Consider the following 23,150-nt stretch of genomic DNA (forward strand, 5'->3'; position numbering starts at 1 on the left):
ATCTATTTTTTCATAAGAAAAAAATGTTGATTTTAGAATAGTGGGAAATAATCGCAGCACAACAGGGAAATATTTTTTTTCATAAGAAAAAAATGTTTTTTTATTACAAACAATAAAACCAATAAATGTGCATTGTATTTTCATGCAATTTGCAGAAATTGGTTCAGCGAGTAAAAATTCAGGAGAGAGAAAAGCCCCTTCATCAATGATGTATCCTCTCACATTTCATCTATGGTTTCATATTAGAAAATCAACACTTTTATAATCCTTGGACATAATAAGCCCCATCATTTATGAATGAGCTTATAACAGAACATGTATTTAGCATAAGGAGAAATGCACAAGCCAGTTGATATAATTATGCCATTTCATCTAACGAGTTATCATTGTGCATATCAATAACCATGAGCTTTGAAGATTCAGATTAAAAAAAGTATCTCATAAAAGCCTCATGTAAATAATGTTAATGATTGAGAACACAGCAAGCTTGGTGTCATTTATAACAAACAAGATTACGTGCACTTGAAATAAAACAAAAATGGAGGTTGGGAAATCAATTTTGGAACAGTGGGAAATAATTGCAGCACAACAGGGCAATATTTTTTTCATAAGAAAAAAATGCTGATTTTAGAACAGTGGGAAATAATTGCAGCACAACAGGGCAATCTTTTTTTTCATAAGAAAAAAATGTTATTTTATTATAAATGATAAAACCAGTATATGTGCATTGTATTTTCATGCAATTTCCAGAAATTGGTTCAGCATGTAAAAATTGCTATATATGTCAAAATTATGAAAAAACAATCCTCTTTAAAATATCAGTCATACTTATCTTCTGATATGCATAAACAGTCTCTAAGATTATCTATCCATATACTTTCATTAACATATAATTATGTTGTCTGGAAAAATACCAAAAAACAGAAAGGGAATGTTGGTATGACCAAAAGTGTCACTCAAGGCAGTGCCTAGTCCCATGTAATGTTGTCCACCATGTATCTCAATTTCATAATTCAGTAGGGCTCTCTAATGCTATCTTTTGACAATTTGTCTGGCTCCAATGCAGCTTAATTATCTATGAGAGATTTAGAATCGCTATAGATATATAGATAGTTTAGTTAGTTTAGTTTCTTTGGCTGTGCAAACTAGAATAATGCCCTAAAACGATTGCTTCAGCTCTTTAGTTTCTTTTGTTGTGCAAACCAGAATAATCCCCTAAAACAATTGCTTCAGCGCTTATGTTGGTACCTGTGCCATGCTACTATACCTTGAACCTTAATTTTTCCAATAGTTTTCTTTGGCTTAGGAGCCGTTCCTTCCAAGGCAACATCTGCAGTATAATTTCTCAATAGTTCTTCCTCTGGTTGCAACAGTATTTGCTGTAGTCTACACAAGTTGCAGACATTTCAATTTACACAATTACTTAATAATATGCAGAGTATTACCTTCATTGTAAAAGAATTTTCATTTTCTGAACAACATGACAATTAAAAGAAATCAACAAAGACAATTTTGTTAATAACCTACCCAAAGGCATTACGCAAAACAATGCACTCATTATGAAGGAATTCAGGAGCTTCCATGTGACCACTGGCCCATGCCCAGAGACAAAGACGCACACAGGCCTCATAGGCAATGAGGGCTTGTCAGGCTCCCTGCCCACTACACTCAATAATTGCAAGCGCATTATTGTCAAAATGCATAGCAGATGAGAAATAAAATCTATCTGATAAATAATTATTGATCCACATTAACATGAAAAACAAATATTAAGACATCCTGGGCATGGACCAGCTACAATCATGACAGCTGGCTCATGCCTAGAAACAAAGGTGCACACATCCCCCATAGACAATAAGGGCTTGCCCACTACACTCAATGAATTGCAAGCACATTCAGGTCAAGATCCAGAGCAGATGAGAAGAACATTCTATCTGGTAATGAATTACTGATCCACATTAACATGAAAAATAAATCTTAAGGCATCCTGATTGTTTCTTTTTATATATCAACATGCACAAGACCTTAGGTAGGAAGAATCAGTCAAACCTGAGGTGAAAAGTGGGTGGCTGGCTTGCTGAAGCTGTTGATTGCCGGCAAGAACCTGCTGCCTCTTTAACATTCACAGAAGTGGGCCTGTAAAAGCAAAATCAGAGACTTTTCTTATAACAGTTTGAAGTTTGAACTCATGTATGACTATAAACAAGTGTACTCATTTACCCACTGACTGCATCACCTGCTTCAACATTAAAATTGTTGCATACTCTTTGTGTTGAATATCTCCTGCTCCTTCAGATGCTGCTAAAACATTGCAAGACGGGCTTGTAAGTTAACTAAACCAGCTGCTTTACATGACAGAACAAAACTTAATTGAGAGACATAACGATCTATGCGGCTCCCAGGTTGATCAATTTCAGACATATTGCAGGTTGAGACATGGCAGGTTGTTGAGACATATTGCAGGTTGAGACATTCTTTTTGAGATAAAGTACATCAAGACTATAAATGCAATTCTATTTTGAGAATTCTTAGCCTCATAAATCTTACATGGTCTCCATGGTTTTCAGTGGCCGTAAAGAAAAATATGATATTCTGTTATTATGAATAGGTCACAGAGGGACAATATATGCAAATGGGCAAAGGAGAAATGCAAGTGCCATGCCTGCAAAATACAATCTATTGGACATTCAAAGCATACTCTGGATCGATTGATTATCTTCTTATGTAAAGACAAGTGAATTGGTGAAAAAACTGACCAACGTAGGACGATATGCCAGCGATGGCACAAGCCAACAGAAACAATGCAGAGAAGATTAGTATAGCAAAGCATTAGAGAACTCTGAAAAGGCTCAGGAAATGCTGTTGCTGCCTTGAATCAAATCTCAGCTACCTGGTCCTCATGATGATGATCCTTTGGTGTGGGATCAAATCCATCCACCACCACTTGATTGTTATAAATACACAGCTCAACTAATCTGAAAAAACAAAAAGCCCTAATCCCTAAGCCTACTGCAAATCTCTCTCAGGGCGAAGATTAATGTGACCCCAAGGGCCCACTACCATCTCTGTTCTCCTCCTTCGTGAGAGCTTTCACATGAAAAATTGAAGTGGGAATTAAATGGGGAGATCCATTGCCACAGAGCAGAGAAAACTATTCATTAATCAATGTTATGAAGCAGTTGATCATGGTAATTAGGTTTTGTGGATGAAAAACACATTTGGCAACAGTAAGATGCAATGGGAATTTTGGAAGAAAAATTGTTTTGATAAAGGTCTAGTGGGTTCTGACCAGGGCCAACAGGTCCTGGAAATATAAATGCTAGGTTGTTGAGACATATTGCAGATTGAGACATGGCAGGTTGTTGAGACATATTGCAGGTTGAGACATTCTTTTCGAGATAAAATACATCAAGACTATAAATTCAATTCTGTTTTGAGAAGTCTTAGTCTCATAAATCTTACATAGTCTCCATACTTTTCAGTGGACGTAAAGAAAAATATGAACTGCAAAATTTACATTTAGTATCCAACTTCAAATAACACACAAAAGTAAGGATCAGGCTTCGGCAGTAATGACGATGAGTAGATTAAGCCATTAAATTACAAAAAAATATCTCTGAATAATAAATATTACTGCTCGATGATGAAAGTATTGCAACTTTAAAGAGTTAGGGGCATATTGTTATGGAGGATGATGATATATAAATAATTTATAACTTAACAACAAAAGGGTATGTATCAGATAATTCCATCAAAGTATATATGCTCAAGTGCATTACCATTTGCACAAATACACTTGATTTCATCTGTACCCAACTCTTGCACCTTCAAGTAAAATTACCAAAAGAATGAAATGCCCCTCAAAATAGCAGTTACCCACTGATTGCATCACCCGCTTCAACATTAAAATTGCTACATAGTCTTTGTGTTGAATATCTCCTGGTCCTTCAAAGGCTGCCAAAACATTGCAAGACGGGCTTGTAAGTTAACTAAACCAGTTGCTTTACATGACAGAACAAAACTTAATTGAGAAACATAACGATCTATGCAGCTCCCAGGTTGATCAATTTCAGTGAGAAGATTCATTTCCTAAAGAATGAAATAAAAATGTCAACTACAAAGTTAACAAAATGCACACAAAAATTCTGTTATTATGAATAGGTCACAGAGGGACAATATATGCAAATGTGCAAACGAGAAATGCAAGTTCCATGCCTACAAAATACAGTCTATTGGATATTCAAAGCATACTCTAGATCGATTCATTATCTTGTTATGTAAAGCCATCAAAGTATATATGCTCTAGTGCATTTCCATTTGCACAAATACACTTGATTTCATCTGTACCCAACTCCTGCACCTTCGAGTAAAATTACCAAAAGAATGAAATGCCCCTCAAAATAGCAGTTACCCACTGACTTCATCACTCACTTCAACATTAAAATTGTTGCATACTCTTTGTGTTGAATATCTCCTGCTCCTTCAGATGCTGCTAAAACATTGCAAGACGGGCTTGTAAGTTAACTAAACCAGCTGCTTTACGTGACAGAACAAAACTTAATTGAGAGACATAACGATCTATGTGGCTCCCAGGTTGATCAATTTCAGTGAGAAGCTTCATTTCCTGAAGAATGAAATAAAAATGTCAACTACAAAGTTAACAAAATGCACACAAAAATTCTGTTATTATGAATAGGTCACAGAGGGACAATATATGCAGATGGGCAAAGGAGAAATGCAAGTGCCATGCCTGTCAAATACAGTCTATTGGACATTCAAAGCATACTCTGGATCGATTAATTATCTTGTTATGTAAAGCCATCAAAGTATATATGCTCAAGTGCATTACCATTTGCACAAATACACTTGATTTAATCTGTACCCAACTCCTGCACCTTCGAGTAAAATTACCAAAAGAATGAAATGCCCCTCAAAATAGCAGTTACCCACTGACTGCATCACCCACTTCAACATTAAAATTGCTACATACTCTTTGTGTTGAATATCTCCTGCTCCTTCAGATGCTGCTAAAACATTGCAAGACGGGCTTGTAAGTTAACTAAACCAGCTGCTTTACGTGAGAGAACAAAACTTAATTGAGAGACATAACGATCTATGCGGCTCCCAAGTTGATCAATTCCAGACATATTGCAGGTTGAGACATGGCAGGTTGTTGAGACATATTGCAGGTTGAGACATTCTTTTTGAGATAAAGTACATCAAGACTATAAATGCAACTCTGTTTTGAGAATTCTTAGCCTCATAAATCTTACATGGTCTCCATGGTTTTCAGTGGCCGTAAAGAAAAATATGATATTCTGTTATTATGAATAGGTCACAGAGGGACAATATATGCAAATGGGCAAAGGAGAAATGCAAGTGCCATGCCTGCAAAATACAGTCTATTGGACATTCAGAGCATACTCTTGATCGATTGATTATATTGTTATGTAAAGACAAGTGAATTGGTGAAAAAACTGACCAATGTAGGACGATACACCAGTAATGGGACAAGCCGGCAGAAGCAAATGCAGAGAAGACTAGTATAGCAAAGCAGTAGAGAACTCTGAAACTGCTCAGGCACTGTTGCTACTACCTTGAATTATCTCAGCTGCCTGGTCCTCATGATGATGATCCTTTGGCACGGGATCAAATCCATCCACCACCACTTGATTGTTATAAATACACAGCTCAACTAATCTGAAAAAAAACAAAAAGCCCTAATCCCTAAGCCTGCTGCAAATCTCTCTGAAAATCTCTCTGAGGGTGAAGATTAATGTGACCCCAAGGGCCCATTGCCATCTCTGTTCTTCTCCTTCGAGAGAGTTTTCAGATGAAAAATTGAAGTGGGAATTAAATGGGGATCCATTGCCACAGAGCAGAGAAAACTATTCATTAATCAATGTTACGAAGCATTTGATCATGGTAATTAGGTTCTGTGGATGAAAAACACATTTGGGAACAGTAAGATGCAATGGGCATTTTGGAAGAAAAATTGTTCTGATAAAGGTCTGGTGGGTTCTGACCAGGGCCAACAGGTCCTGGCAATATAAATGCTAGGTTGTTGAGATTGAGACATGGCAGGTTGTTGAGACATATTGCAGGTTGAGACATTCTTTTTGAGATAAAGTACATCAAGACTATAAATGCAATTCTGCTTTGAGAATTCTTAGTCTCATAGATCTTACATGGTCTCCATGCTTTTCAGTGGACATAAAGAAAAATATGAACTGCACAATTTACATTTAGGATCCGACTTCAAATAACACACAAAAGTAAATATCAGGCTTCGGCACGAGTAGATTAAGCCATTAAATTACAAAAAACTGTCTCCGGATAATAAATATTACTGCTCGATGATGAAAGTATTACAACTTTGAAGAGTTAGGGGCATATTGTTATGGAGGATGATCATATATAAATAATTTATAACTTAACAACAAAAGGGTTTGTATCAGATAATTCCATCAAAGTATATATGCTCAAGTGCATTACCATTTGCACAAATACACTTGATTTCATTTGTACCCAACTCCTGCACCTTCGAGTAAAATTACCAAAAGAATGAAATGCCCCTCAAAGTAGCAGTTACCCACTGACTGCATCACCCGCTTCAACATTAAAATTGTTGCATACTCTTTGTGTTGAATATCTCCTGCTCCTTCAGATGCTGCTAAAACATTGCAAGACGGGCTTGTAAGTTAACTAAACTAGCTGCTTTACATGACAGAACAAAACTTAATTGAGAGACATAACGATCTATGTGGCTCCCAGGTTGATCAATTTCAGTGAGAAGCTTCATTTCCTGAAGAATGAAATAAAAATGTCAACTACAAAGTTAACAAAATGCACACAAAAATTCTGTTATTATGAATAGGTCATAGAGGGACAATATATGCAAATGGGCAAAGGAGAAATGCAAGTGCCATGCCTGCAAAATACAGTTTATTGGACATTCAAAGCATACTCTGGATCAATTGATTATCTTGTTATGTAAAGACAAGTGAATTGGTGAAAAAACTGACCAACGTAGGACGATACACCAGTGATGGCACAAGCCAGCAGAAGCAATGTAGAGAAGACTAGTATAGAAAAGCAATAGAGAACTCTGAAACGGCTCAGGAACTGCTGCTACCTTGAATTAAATCTCAGCGGCCTGGTCCTCATGATGATGATCCTTTGGTGTGGGATCAAATCCATCCACCACCACTTGATTGTTATAAATACACAACTCAACTAATCTGAAAAAACAAAAAGCCCTAATCCCTAAGCCTACTGCAAATCTCTCTGAGGGCAAAGATTAATGTGACCCAAGGGCCCATTACCATCTCTGTTCTTCTCCTTCGCGAGAGAGATTAAGGGTCTGTAGTCTACAACAAGGTGGAAGGTGGATTCCTTTTGAATGTTATAATCGGCGAGGGTTCGGCCATCCTCCAGCTGCTTGTCGGCAAAAATGAGCCTCTGCTGATCAGGAGGAATACCTTCCTTGTCTTGAACCTTAGCCTTCATAGTGAGGTTTTTAATTCAACCTTGTAAGAAGGCAGAAGTAAAGCTGCAATTATTTTGAAAATAAAAATCACATAGTTATTTTTTATGATGCATTCACTAATCTCTATTGTGGGAGTAGTTCTCTCTCAGGAGTGGTCCTGGAAAATAAAACACACTTTTATTTTCTATGAGTTGCGGAAAGGTATTTGTGAAGGAGAAGGAGACAATGCACCTAAAAATCCCACTTCAGACAAGGAGATTTCCATTTTGGAAAACAAGGACACCAAGGCCTATGCCTCGATTCCAGCCTCCGTAAATGAAAAAGTGAGTCAACATATTTTTCCATTTTCAAATTCTTTTGAAGCCACATGTTTTTTCATTTTCAAATCGCTTTGAAGCCTTAAAGAAGTTGAAGGAATTGTATGACTCACACTTTGAACTTAAAGTTGTTCAATTGATGATTAAGTTGTTCAATCTTCAGTTGAAAAATCATGACCCTCTTCCCTTAGCATCATAAGTAAGATTGATTATGCATGACATAAAATCCACTGGTTTTGAAATAGACATTCCTCTCATAGCTTATGTCAAGGAACTATATACCACTTATTCACATTATCTTGAATCATTGCAAGCAAGTGGAAAACTTTAAGGAGATTACCTTTGACTCCCTTGAGAAGAAGTTTGTTGAAAGAGAGAAGGATGTTTGGAAGAAGAAAACTTCTTAGTCTTCTTAAGAAGATGTGTGCCTTGCACAGAAAGAGAAGAATCATGCACAAGATTCTTCTAGAGGAAGCGGTGGTCGAAGAGGAAGAGGAAGGAAGAATTTTAGAGGCAAGGGGGAAGACATTTCCAAGGAGAAAGGTTTGATCTTCATTGCATATGATGCAATAGAGATGGACATGATGCTTCCACATGTGATTTTCCTTGGAATAGAATCGAGCAGGAAATAAATGAAGAGTATAGTAAAACACTTTGTAAATGGAAAGGAAAAGCACCACGGTACATTCATTATGTTGCATTGCAACATTGGAGTAACTGAAGACTTATTCAATGCTTCACTTGCTTAATGGAAAAATTCTTGGTTGCTTGATTCAAGAGTAGCTTGCCAGATGACTTCCAGAAGAGGTTTCTTTGAAGAATTCACTGACAATGTTGACAGAGCAATCTACTTTGCAAACAAGTCAAAACTCAAGCCATCAGGGCTTGGCACCATCAAGCTCAGACTGCCTAGTCTTCCAAAATTTCTTATGCGTGATGTTCTATACCTCCCAGAGTTGAGGATAAAATTGTTTTATTTGGTCCATATCTGCCAATAAGGAAACTCCATTCACATATCTTATGGCGAGGTTGAGGTTAGAAAAGCATCAAATCACTCACTTGTCATGACTGGGATAGAAGAAGAAAGACTTCTGAAGATATAACGAACCTCTGCTCGTGCACATAACTTTTCATACAATTCTCACTATGATGAAGGTACATTTCCATCAAGGCAGCAGTCAGAGAGCTGAGCACAAGAGTGTGAAAAGACTCTGCAAACCCCGGTCAGCCATTAAACCCCAGGTTGTTTTAAATAATCTAGCACTACACGAGCATAGGGATCACATGGTGGCATACACAGCTATATGTAAATTTATGGGGATATGGCGAACGAAGAAGGCTTTGTAGGTTTGGATAAGAAACCAATGGAAACCTAAGGGGGAAATAACCCCCCACCTTGGGTTCAAGGGTTTCTTCACAGTGGTGTTCACAAACCTAGAGGACAAAGACAAAGTGTTCGAAGGAGGACCACACTTTTATGCTGCGGCTAGCCTCTACATGCGACCATGGGTGATGAATTTTGTCCTGGAACAAGAATCATTCACATTAGTACCGGTATGGATACGTCTCTACTCCCTACCTTTAGATTACTGGTTGCCTGAATCCTTAAAGGCCATAGGCAATAAATTAGATCATTTTTTAAAAATATCAGAGGTGACTCTGTGAGGAAAATACACATCCTTTACTCGCATATGTGTAGAAATGGACCTATCATGAGCACTTTCGGATGAAATCATTCTATAAGTTTATGATGAAGAATGGGTGCACACGATGGACTATGAACATGTCCCATTCAGATGTCGTAAATTTCATGAACACGGGCACCTCATCAGAGATTTCCCTTTAAACAAACTGGAGGACAATATGAAAACCAACAAAGGCAAAGACCCTAAAGGCTTTACCAATATGGGAGGCAAAGGGAAAGGAGGAAAAACGTACCACAGGAAAAATAGCGAGGATAAACACCCAAGTCATAACAGCATCAGAGGATAATCCTGCGGAGAAGGAAAAAGATGCTAGCATGGAGGATGTACCTGAGAACAACAAACTAAAGGAAGATTTGCCAAGCATCATGGAACTTGGCAGGGACCATGAGATGACCCCAAGTGAAGTTGGAACAGAGGACCACGAATTATAGGAGATTCTTGAGAGGGATAATCTCGATCTATAAAAGTTCTTGGATTAGGGAACCACTAAAGGGGTTGATTCTCTACCACAAGAGGAGTTTGACAGAGTACAACAGCTCTTCCTCTGGAGATCTAAAGCAAACGGTTCTGGAGTCAAAAGAAATTGTGACAGTTGTTTGGTCAATTTAGTGTGTCCTAAATTGCTACATTAATTATCAATCTGGGAGTCGTAAACTGATGAAGTGTGGCGCACTATATGTGCAAGATAGCCTCTTTCCTATATTTTTGTCGTTTTTCAATTTTCATTTTGTTTTTTTTGGGGGGTTTTATCTTCGTTTATCTCCTAATGTGAATGGCTATTCCTGGGTCTTTAGAAGGTAACCATGGATATGGATTTTAGGAAATTATGTCCTCTATAATGGTTTCCAACACTTAACACTTCAGAAGATCTTAGAATGTACTAGTGATGACAGTAATGCTTGAACAAGAATGAAAGATGTGCTACTATCTAAAACAAATAAGTAATGAACTACTGATCATGAAACTATAATCTCTGCTGTTGTCTAAATACAGAAGAATGATTTAAGCTACTGCACTAAAAGAAATAAAAAATTGCAAGGAAAGTAAAACTAAAATCAAATTACATCATTCATAGTTCGATCTCTCGCTAGTTAGTCTAGCTATGGCTTTCAGAGATAATCATCAATAACATGAGCAATCTGATATCTAATTGCAAAAAAGTAAAACTAAAATCAAATCACACATTCATAATTCGATCCCTTGCCAGTTAGTCTAGCTATGGCTTTCGGAGGTAACCGTCAATGATATGAGAAATTTAATATCTAATTGCAGAAAAGTAAAACTAAAATCAAATCACACATTCATAATTCGATCCCTCGCCAGTTAGTCTAGCTATGGCTTTCGGAGGTAACCGTCAATGATATGAGCAATTTAATATCTAATTGCAGAAAAGTAAAACTAAAATCAAATCACAACATTCATAATCTGATTCCTCACCAGTTAGTCTAGCTATGGCTTTCGGAGATAATCATCAATGACATGAGCAATCTGATATCTACTTGCAGAAAAGTAAAACTAAAATCAATTCACAACATTCATAATCTGATCCCTCGCCAGTTAGTCTAGCTATGGCTTTCGGAGGTAATCGTCAATGACATGAGCAAGTTGATTTCTAAACTAACTAACAAAGCAAATGATCAAGACTGAAATCAACAAAACAGAACTGGAAAAATACTAAGAAAAGCAAAGTCAGCAGAGAATTAATCCCATGTCATTAGTCATTGCGAAAATTATATGCAGATGCCCAGGCTGCCTACTCTATCCTGAAACATACATGCACTGATCAGTGTCATACAAACTTGTAAAATCATGAACAGAAGTGAAATACCATAACAATTGAAATATATACAGGTGGATAACTATGGAATATATGCAATGGAAATAAGAAAACGATGCATAAAACTTTACAGCAACAAGGGAAATGAAACCTCAGCGTACAGGGGCCCTCTGCACAGCCTCGGTCAACAGGCTATCAATCCAAGATTATGTTCACGCAATCATGTAGAAACAGAGTCTTCTCATATATTTTAAAACAAAGTTACAACAATAAAACTAGTGTTACGGCACAGTGGACTTTGAACAGCAAAATTACATTAACCAAAGACTAACTCTATGCGTTATAGAAACGTGTTATTTATAACAAAGGTGACATAACTATTTTCTTGTAAAACTACGTGAACATGGGACACGTAAAAGACAACGTCCATGGATTTAGCATAATGGTTGCCGAGAATATTAAATCTATCAATTGTGGCTATTAGATTCTCGTCATGGGTCAGTCTACAGATGGCAACAGACCCCAGAGAGTTAGGAACGGCCATGCATCCTTTAGAATCCTTCACGTGTTGGAAAACAGAGTCTGGCTGCCGTAGGACTCATATGTTGGACCACCGTTTGACCACCGTTGACCACAACTTCCCTTGATAAATCTGGTTTAACCAATAGGACCTGATCCATGTCTAGGTCATTTCTAACTTTCCCATGTGGCTTTTTTTGCCTAATGACACCTGCAACATAGAGTTTAACAAAAACAGCTGCGAAAAGTTGAATCAGCTGCGGAAAGTGACTAGATTCCGCAACTAAAGAGCAAAATCTAGTTCAAATAGAAAACACAAAAACATAGTCAGAAAACCACTTAAATGCTCTTTTAAAATCAATATGCAATGATCTCTGATAGCTTATGGAGCGCTGGTTAGGGAAAAAAGTCTGGGAAAATGTGTAGGAGAGGTGTAATTTCAAAGCTCTACAATGGCCAAGAAAATAAAGGGGTTAAAACAATGGAGGAAACATCAGGACACTCTTCCAAGAACCCAGGCAGGAAAAGAGGAAGGAAAAGACAGAATGAGCTGCTGACAAAGTGTGGGAAACTCATGATTAACTCAGGTAAGATGAAATATCTTACTAGTTACTCATTTACAAATCTTTCATGATGAAGCTCAGAACTTGGAACATTCAGGGTCTAGGAATTAAAAGGAAACAAAGAAATCTTAGCAATAGAATAAAAGAAGAAAAACCAGACATGGTGTTTATCCAGGGAAAAAAATGTTCAATAGATAAAATCAAAGAGATACATAGCAAATGGCTCATTAAGTATGAGTATCTAGAAGTTAAAGCAGAAAACACGACAAGCGGGATTCTCACACTTTGGAATCCCCATAAACTTGGAAGAACTACCTTTCAATGGTGATCCAACCTTTGGGTGATAAGGAAATATATATGATTACAAATGTCTATGGTCCTCAAAAACTTGAAGACAAAATCAGGCTTCTCACCTCACTGGAGGAGTTGAGAGAGAGACATCCTATTATGCCTTGGATTCTAGGAGGGGATTTTAATATGATTAGATCTCTTACAGAAAAAAAAAGGCAGAACCATAACACTAGGTAGAGACTCCATTGCCTTCCAGAACTTCCTAAATGACATGAGGCTAGTGGACACGGAGACAATAAATGGTACTTTCACCTAGAACAATAAGAGGGGAGGGGCTTCTCAAGTTGCCTCTAAACTAGATAGATTTATAATCTCAGAGGACCTCCTTCTCACTGGCCCTGACTTGACTGCATCAATCCTTCCTTTTGGAGGCTCAGATCACTGGCCTATCCAACTTGAAGCTTCTTTTATAGGCACTCCAAGGAACAGACCTTTCAGGTTTGAAAATGTCTGGCTCACTCACCCTGACTTCATCAGTAATATTGGTAAATGGTGGGTGGAAGATTTTCCCATTCAAGGCACTAATATGTTCCTTCTACAACAGAGACTGAAACACATCAAACTCAGGCTTAAAGAATGGAACAAAAAGGAGTTTGGAAATATTTTCAAAGCTAAAAGAGAGGTTGAATAGAAACTACAAGGAATCAATCAGATCCTTATCACAGATGGCTTTACCGAGGAAAGAAAAATGCAAGCTGACACTCTTCAACAAGAATGGGAAGACAGATGCCAGCAAGAGGAGATCTTCTGGAGGCAAAAATCGAGAGTGCAATGGCTTAAAGAAGGGGACAGAAACACAAAGTTTTTTCACAAGTCAACCATGGATCACAGGTCACATAACAGGATTTCAAAACTCAGAGACACTCAAGGGAAAGAGCTCAGCACCCATAAAGAAATGGAATGTGCTCTGGTACAACATTTCCAAAGCATAGCAGAGGAGCCTCTCGTAGACAGATCACAATTTATCAACAACTTCACAAAGTACATTCCAAAGCTTGTAACTAGGGAAGACAATTACAATCTTAATAGGCTAGTGACTGAAGAGGAAGTGACTGAAGTCATTAAAGAAATACAAAATGGGAAAACTCGAGGACCAAATGGGTTCAATGTTGACTTCTTCAAATCATGCTGGGAAATAGTCAAACAAGATATCTTTGAAGTTGTGGAGGACTTGAGAAGATCCAAAACCGTTTTGAGGGCACTTAATACTTATTTCATAGCTTTGATTCCAAAGGAGGAAAATGATATGACACCAGACAAATTTATATCCATAGCTTTATGCAATGTGGTGTACAAAATTATTTCCAAAGTAATTGTGAACAAACTCAAGCCCCTACTTCTAACGCTTGTGTCTGAGGAACAAACTGGTTATGTGGAAGGAAGGAAAATTCTAAACAACACCATTCAAGCTCACGAGGTGGTTCATTCTCTTAAGAGCAATAAGCAAATGGGAATGATCATACAGCTTGACGTAGCGAAATATTATGACAAGCTCAATTAGTCGTACGTTAGGGAAGTACTAATAGCGTATGGCTTTGACCACAACTGGATAAGATGGGTAATGGCCCTTGTTACTACAGCTAATTTTTCAATCCTGCTTAATGGCTCTCCATACAAAACCTTTAGGCCCTTGAGAGGCCTCTAACAAGGATATCCGCTCTCCCCCTTCCTCTTTATTCTCATGATGGAAGGATTAGGCAAAGCGATTAAATCTGCCAATATAGAAGGTAGAATCCAGGGTCTCAAACTCACCCCAAATGGGGATGCCTGGACTCATCAACAATTTGTGGATGACACTATGTTGCAAGGTACACCCACGGTCAAGGAAGCTAAAGCATTCAAACAAATCCTAAACGACTTTGCTATGGACGTTGGTACAAAGGTAAGCCTCACCAAATCAAAAATTTTCTTTTTTAATACTGACATTGATATTCAGAGAAACCTCTCCAGAATTCTTGGCTTTCAAAGAGATCAGTTACCATCCAAATATCTGGGAATACCTCTCACTGATAAACCTCTGAGCAAGGAAGTTTGGGAGCCAGTGACTAATAGACTGCAGGATAAAATCAGGAAATGGACAAGCAGGTCTTTGAATTTAGCAAGACGACTAGTGCTTACAAAGGCTGTCCTGCAAACTATTCCCACCTTCATGTTTTTAGCTCTTCCTGCTCCTAAAGGAGTTTTGCAACTCATCAGGAATATTCAAAGATATTTTCTTTGGGGCAAAGGGGAAGAGAAAAAGAAATGGGCTTTGGTAGCTTGGGATAAGCTCTATAAACCTAAGAACCATGGGGGTCTGGGACTTCATGACCCTGAAACCCTTAGCAAAGTCTTGGGGGCAAAACTTTGGTGGAGATGGCTAAAGGAGTCAGCAACCCCATGGGCCAAGCTCTAGAAACAGAAGTATGCAAACAATTGGCAAGAAAGGGATCATATTCAGATGTCTAGGCACATCAAGGGCTCCCACATTTGGAACAGTGCTTGGGAGAATAGAGCCATAGTTCAAAAGCACAGTTTCTGGGAGATCAAAGATGGAAATCTAGCATGGTTTTGGGAGGATAACTGGCAGCAGTAACCTAACCTCTGTAGAGAAGAATTAGCCAATCTTAGGAATGACACTGAAAATAAAGGTTTACTCAGGGTAAGTAATTTATGGGATCAAACAAGATACAAGGATAAATGGAGAACATGGAAGAACCTGGGATACAGTGAAGAAACCCCTTTGAAGGCCCAAGTAGATGCTCTTGCATTCATCTTGGAACAAAGAAAGATTTTAATATCTACATTCTCTAACCAACTAAGATGGGGAAGAAACAATGAAGGCAACTTCAACCTCAAAGAAGCTAAAAGAATTTCCATTAGGCTTGACTTTCCAAACCCTAATAAGATATGGAAGGAACTATGGCAGAACTCACACTAGATGAAAATGAAATTGTTCATGTGGTTGGTGCATCATAAAAAGATTCTGACTTGGGAAAATCTTCGGAAAAGAGGTCTAGTTGGTCCATCTAGATGCCAGTTGTGTGGTCTACAAGAAGAAACGATGGATCACCTACTCAACCTCTGCCTATTCACCTCTACCTTTTGGAATTGGGTAGCCTCAATCTTCAGGAAAACTGACAAGGATGCATCCAACATTACTGGCAATTTAAAGAATTGACGAAAGATTTCTCAGAAAATGAAAAAATCAACAAATCCTGGACTCTAATTCCAGGTTTTTTGATCTGGGATGTCTGGAAGGAACACAATAACAAGGTTTTCAAGAACAGAATTGGCTCAACACAGAGCATCATAGCTCGGATTATAAGACAGCTCAAAGAAACTATAAATACATGTCTAAAGAAAGCCCCCAAAAACCCTCCTCTAAACCAGGATGCACATATACTTTTGCAATTGGGTCTCTAGTTGCCGATCCCCCAGGGCATAAGCAAGAGCACAAGCTATACAACAGCGGGTAAGGAATTATGGCAACCTCCTCCACATGGTTTTCTGAAATTTAATATAGATGGAGCCTCTAAAGGAAACCTTGGAGTGGTTGGTTATGGCGGAGTCATAAGAGATGAGAAGGGATACATACAAATCATCTTTCATAGTCATTTGGGGAATGCCAATAATAATATAGTGGAACTCATGTCCCTAGAGCAATGCCTAGAAATCCTAATTAAGTTAGATTTACACAATGCTATTGTAGAAGCAAACTCTGAATTGATAATTAATTCGGTCAAGAATATATGCAACAGTACAGCACCAGAAAAAGTGTCAAAACACTGGAGGTTACTGCAGGTCTATCAACATATACAATCCCACCTGAGGGTCTTGAGAACACTCCAATTTGTTCACGTACCCATAACAACCAACAGATTAGTGAATTTCTTGGCGAATGAAGGAGTGCTTTGTTCAAAAAGTAATATAAGATATACTTGGGCATTGACACCCTCAGGGACATTGCGTGAGGACTATCATAGATATGCATACATAGACAAGGAGTCAGAACATGTAAATTCAGCAGTCAGGGACTGATAAAAACAGTGGAAAATGGACCAAGCGCAAGGGGTAAACAGCGGGCTAGTTGGCAGGTAGCCAACCATAGATTGCCTTGAACTGCACCATCCTATGGATCGGGTGGAAAACCACACGAGGGTTAAATCTTCAAACAGACCCGAAAAACGTTAGTGTGGTGATTTATGACATTCATCGGGTCCGAAAAATAAATTATTGTGTTGGCAAGTTATCGACTCGAAACCAGCTCTAGACCGTTGGATCTCCAAGGATGGGATCGCACCGTCTTTGGGGTGAAAATAGATGTCGACCGTCCAATCGACAGAGCAACAGATCGACGATCAACGCATGGTGAAAGAGCATAGAGGATAACACAGAGAAGAGGTGATTTCTCAAAACCTTTAGTGGTATTTCGAGCAGAGGAAGGATTTTAAGTGGTATTGAAGGGTAGTCGCTCGATTCCACTAACCGAGCGACATGTAGCAGCAGAGGAAAAGAAAAAAACCGCCTTTCGGGCTGGTATTCTCCGTGTTGTTTGTCAACTGGAAATGGTTGTGGACCGTCAGATCCACTGAGCACAGATCAACAATGGAGGAGTGTCATGTAGTTTGATTGAGCAGGAAAAGATATTGACCGTTGGATCATGGAAAGAAATGGATTGTGGAGATTGCTTTAATCAGTGATCAGAGGAAGATTAAGTGAAGGTGTGATGGAATGTAGTTAAGTGATGCGCCGATAGCGATGGAGCGGACCCGATGAAGTTATGAATGCGAGTAAATTCCTTTTGAAGTCCAGCAAGGACCGAGGTAAAGGGCAAAAAGGTAAGTTATTGCGTGTTTGTGGTTATTTCTATTATAAATGTATAATAATAGAAATATAGCGCGATCAGAAGGTTTATGTGATAAGCGAGACTTTTGACATCAAGAGCTTAAGGGTTCGTATGTGCTGGTTATCTAGAGTGCCACTCTGAGGACAATTAGATAGATGGGCAGTTTCTTTGTACTCTCTAGTGGACAGATTGTTTTGACAACAATCCTAATGTAGTTTTGATTAGTCAACCCAGCTGTTTATTGAGTGGTTCACAAAGCCGGTGTTTCTATTGTACAATATGTATTTTCTCTTGACTAATGGAAGGTTCCACTCTTGCTTGATCAGAAAAATAAGGTACATTTCCATCAAGTATTTTATGGCATGCTAGATTTGGACACTTGAACTATGACAACTTCCACTTATTGAAGAAAAATGTTGTTATTGGTTTGCCTACAATATCTAGGAAACTTAAGTAATTTGATGCTTGTTTCTTGGGAAAACACAGTAAATGGTTATTTCATGATTTTCATTCTAGGGCACATATAAAACTTTAACTCATTCATTCTTATTTATGTGGACCTATGCATGTTCCTTCTACAAATGGAAATAAATATATGATGACATTTATTGATGACTACACTAGAATGTGTTGGGTTTATTTATTGAAGAACAAATCTGAAGCTTTTGAAACATTCAAGAACTTTCATGTATAGATTGAAAATGATGCAAAATCTCATATTGGATCTATTCATACTGATAATGAAAAAGAATATACATCGAATGGATTTGAAAACTATCTTCAGCCAACATGGGATAAAATATCAAACAAACATGCCTTATAATCCCCAGCAGAATGGAGTAGCTGAAAGAATGGACAGGACAACTTGAATATGGTATGTTCAATTATGTTTTCAAGAATGTTAAGTTGATGTTTTGGGCTAACGTAGTTTTGTGTGTTGTGTATATAAACAATAGGTGTCCATCTCATGCTATAAAAGACAAGGCTCCTTATGAAATGTGGTATGGCCACAATCCTTCGATGAGGCATCTTAGGGTTTTTGGTTCCACCTGTGATGTCTTGAAATCTAAGGAACATAGAAACAAAATCAGTGCAAGGGGTAGAAAATGTATCTTCTTAGGGTACATAGAAAAAATTTTATATTTTCAAAATCCTTACATTATATTAGATTACAAATTATGTTATGTTATTAAGAACGCCCTCCACGTATATACTACATAAGATAACATATTTTAGGACAAACCTATGTCATATAAGTTTTATGTAAACAAACCCACATAAATGAATGGACATAATGATACTGTAAATATTTACGCACACATATGTTACATTGTCTTGTTAATATATCATATTGGGAACAACGCGATATAAATTATGACCGTGCGCATTAATAAAAATGAAATCTGTTTTGAGGTGGAAATATATAATTGGATGGTTGCGTGAGTGCATGTTCACAAGAAACTGCCAGCTTAGACTACGCAACATAAGGCTACCATCAATTCACATAAAGGTTGAATGAAACCACAAAGTAAATTATTTTGTGAGAAGTTAATAATACCAAGGACAAATGGTGTGTGAACTATATAGTATTCAAATCCATAAACAAATCTTCCACCAGGATAATCCAACGAAGAGTGGGCATGCATTGTATTTTTTAACTTGCAACTATACTTTAATATTTAACATATTATCCACATCTAAGAAAAAAGTAAAGCAAATTAATCATTCTAAAACAGGTTTGCGACTCATGCTGAAATTGTATTTGCAATATGTAAATGTGTATGATACAATGAAAAATACAAATGTTACAACCGCATCCATGATTTACTAAATTATATGTAACGCTGCCACTCCTTCACCATGTCACGACCAATGACTAAAAGTTGGTCGTGGTATAAGATACTGTAAATTAGCTACTATTGGTCACCAACTGAAAAATGATCATTTATATGCAAATTTTATTCGTTTTTTTAGTAACTAATTAGCCATTTTTCACTAGTGGAAAAAATAAAAAATACATTCTTAGACAAATACAAGTATTATTGTATTCGTCATAACCTTAAAGATGAAGTCTTTAAAATGATGCAAAAAGAGGATGAAAATCTTGAAGATTTCATTGAAATATTTGCTTATAATGTTAAAAGGGCTAAGATGCATAATCTAGATGAAGAAAATTTGAAATCTCTTTTGCTAAAAACCATTAGAGATGAGTGGATAGATCTTCTCAATTTAATGGGAAAAAGGATCTTTCTCAATTATCATTTAGAGACATTTGTGAACTGTGTACACACATTTCAAGAGGAAGGGCTAGAACCAGGAAAAATCCAAGAGACTCTGTTATGCCTAAGATTAATAAATCTAAAAATGGGATAGTAAGTAGAGAAGAAATAGGCAATTTTCTTGACAAATTTAAAACAGATATCTTAGGGAGTATTAGTGAACAAATAGATACCGTTAAGATTCAAAACAAGAAAAAGTTGAAAATGTCTCATTATCAATATTTTATCCTAAATGTAAAAAGAAACATGCTCTAAGATAATGCCCTCTTGATAGTGTGGAAATGTGTGTTATATGTGCATAAAGTCATATCACAAAGGAATACCCTTCAATTCCTGGACTTAAAGCAGTCTTGCAAAATTAATTTGAAGCAAGCCAAGCTGTGTCACTCTATTTTATTGGTAAAACAGCATGGCCACCACAACAGTAGAATATGGTACAAGGTCTTAATCCTCAATATCAATCATATGCACAACCTCAAAACAATTGGAATACTCTATTGCCTTGGAAAAACTGGCCACCTCAAAATCCCTTATGGACATAATGTTGGTAGTATCCTCCTAGGAATCCTTAGTATAATCAATTTTAGCAGCCATTTATTCCATATCAACCTCCATATTATCCTCCTTAATCAAACTCCTTTCCACAATCTCAAATTCAAACTCAGACTTCTAATAAACCACTTCAATTACCATCCACATCATACCCCCAAAAAACCAATCAAGTACCTACTCAACCACATCCAAATCAAAATAATAAAAACTAACAACCTGTTTACAATATATAAGGTCCAAATCTCCAACAAACATCACACTATGAGAAGATGAAATCAAAAGGAAATAATCGTTTACCTTATCTTTCGATTTGGAAAGAACTGATGAGGGTTTCTCATCATCCGTTGTTGGTGGTTTGCTCGCTGTCTCAGCACATTTCCCAACTTCTTTCCTGGCATACCCAAGTCCTACCTGACTGGGTAACACTACTAATTTGATGGGATTGACAATGCCTTGGCCATTAACGCCCAAGCCTTTTCCTTCATACCCCATTCTCTTTAACAATTTGGAGCCAATTCCTGTGGTATGATTTTCGAACACACCGAAATCATTATCAAGAAACATACATGAAGATGGAGAACTACTTTTTACCTCACATGGGTCTCGCTGCAGCTTTTCCAAGGCCTCATCCTTTGCTTGCAGCTGTCGTAGCAAACTTTATTTTTCCTCTTTCTCTTCATGTAGGCGCATCTTCAATTCATCATTCTCTATTTGAAGATTATGTTTGTTTTGCTTCAGTTCTTCCATGGCCTCTTCTGTGGCTTGCAACTGAAGCTGCAATTGCTCCTTTTCCTCTGTCTCCTTCTGTAGAGTTTCATACATGATTTCCACTCTTTCGGAAATGTTAAGCATGCTCTTGTACATCGCTCTTTCATCCTCTATCATTGCACGTTCCATCGTTCACGTTGGAATTCACATCAATGCAAAGACTGCTCTAATACCACTTGATCCAGGTTCGGGTGTGACGAAGGACCCTTCCAAGACCTTTTACTTTTGTGATGTGTTAAATTTCATTTTAAAAGAAAATTAATGAATACATCTGCATGCGGAAAAGAAGAGGAACATAACAGTCATCAGCACATGAAAACATAACTGTTGATAACGGAGTACGACCAAGAGCGACTACGTCTCTCGGCCCCGTTGTCAAGATGGTGTAGGCCACTGCATTAAGTGCTATCAATAATGGTGATGTACACAAGAGATGATGTTGCGATCGTACAAGGAAAAATACCCTCACGCAGGAGTGGCTCAAAGAGATATTCTACAACTTGGAAATCTCAATCAAAAGACTCCTATCAGTATAATACAAAAACATACATGATGAACATCCCGCCAACATGGCATAAAAGCGATTTCAAAATAACACATGCATGACGAAAACAAGAGTATCCCAACAACATAAAACAAGGGATCTCAAAGAATAACATGATGAGTTATGACAGCAAGTACATCACATAGAAGATTCTGCATCAAATCAAGCAAGGAATCATGACAACATGTAATAAACAAGATCCTGCATCAACATCAATGAAGGATCTATACAACATAATGCATAAAGAATAAGTACATGAACACATCATATACCTCACAACCAAGGGCCATCTGAAGAAGTGGATGTCACATTGCTGAAGCTGCTCAGGCCACCGATCTCAAGGCATCGATCGTATGAAGATGACTGCTCACACATGAATGTGGACATCTGCATTGGTACTTAGGAAAGTGAATAGAATAAGAAATGAGAGAATAAGAAATCTGAAGACACCAGCATATTTGTGGCGTCAAGTAGTGCTGAATCGACTATCCAAAATCCAAATTTTGAGAAGTTGAGAATTCTGGGCTCAAGGAATCTTTTAGATTCCCCAGAGTCCTCAAAGATTTTGTTCCATGGATGGACTGGAAATATGCAACTCAAATGGCGAATCGGATCTCGCCATTGCAATCCCTACGGAAAACCATGAAAAACAAGTATAAACTTGACTATATTTTGAAATGTCAAAATTTTACCTCATTGGGAAAATTTCATGGCTCATGGTTCCGCTCCCTGTTTTTGCTAAAATCATGGTTCCACGTGCATTATAGAAATGACCGAAAAATGCAGAACTCTGATGAAGAAACGGACAACACTATTGCACTCGTGGCAATGAGAGGTGTAAAAACCATATAAAATTTGTTAAATTTTGACAAAGTGAAAATTTTTCCCTCTTGCAAAATTCATGGTACCTGCATTAAAATATTAATTAACTGCCTCAAAATTCGTGCCCATATTTTGCCTCCTCGAATTCTGTGCAAAAGTAAAATCTCTGAGTTTAAATAAAAATTGTTGGGCAGATTTACCAACAAATAGGTCATTATGGCTCAATGGAAAACATACAGGTTGGTTGAGGAGAGGTCGGGGGATCAAATCCCACCCCTGCCGAAATAAGACACACAGTTCCTTTTGAACTGAAATAATGTATTAATGGGGTCGGGTCCACATTAGGCGGCCAGCCCCTTAAACCCCGCACTGACACTTTATCGGCGTACTAAATACCGACCGTTAGAATTGGCGCTTATGTATCGGTGGATTAATCGCAATCGGTGATCGGCGCATTAGTGGTATGTCCATCAGCACATTAAAATCGATGTTTCACCGATATATTGGTGATCGGTGCTGATCGGCGCTGATCAGCACTGATTAAAGCGGCGATAAAATCGGTGCGATAGCAGACATGTCGGCGATCGACACAAAAAACGGCGTTTGTTTAATCGGCATACATATAAGGGTCGGGG

The 23,150-nt window shown here is 37.7% G+C and overlaps 1 long non-coding RNA gene across 1 annotated transcript; it reads right to left on the minus strand.

Annotated features, from left to right (window-relative positions):
- Positions 1-814: 814 nt before the first annotated feature.
- On the minus strand, positions 815-2,252 carry LOC149224937 (uncharacterized). Its single transcript, XR_016249114.1, has 3 exons — positions 2,050-2,252; positions 1,528-1,662; positions 815-1,386 (listed from the first exon to the last, which is right to left on the minus strand). It is a non-coding gene; the product is annotated as an uncharacterized LOC149224937 (long non-coding RNA).
- Positions 2,253-23,150: the final 20,898 nt, after the last annotated feature.

The sequence above is a fragment of the Pinus tabuliformis genome, chromosome Q (genome assembly GCF_031772625.1).
Source record: "Pinus tabuliformis cultivar Carrire ecotype Pingquan chromosome Q, CPIR1, whole genome shotgun sequence".
Taxonomy (NCBI): domain Eukaryota; kingdom Viridiplantae; phylum Streptophyta; class Pinopsida; order Pinales; family Pinaceae; genus Pinus; species Pinus tabuliformis.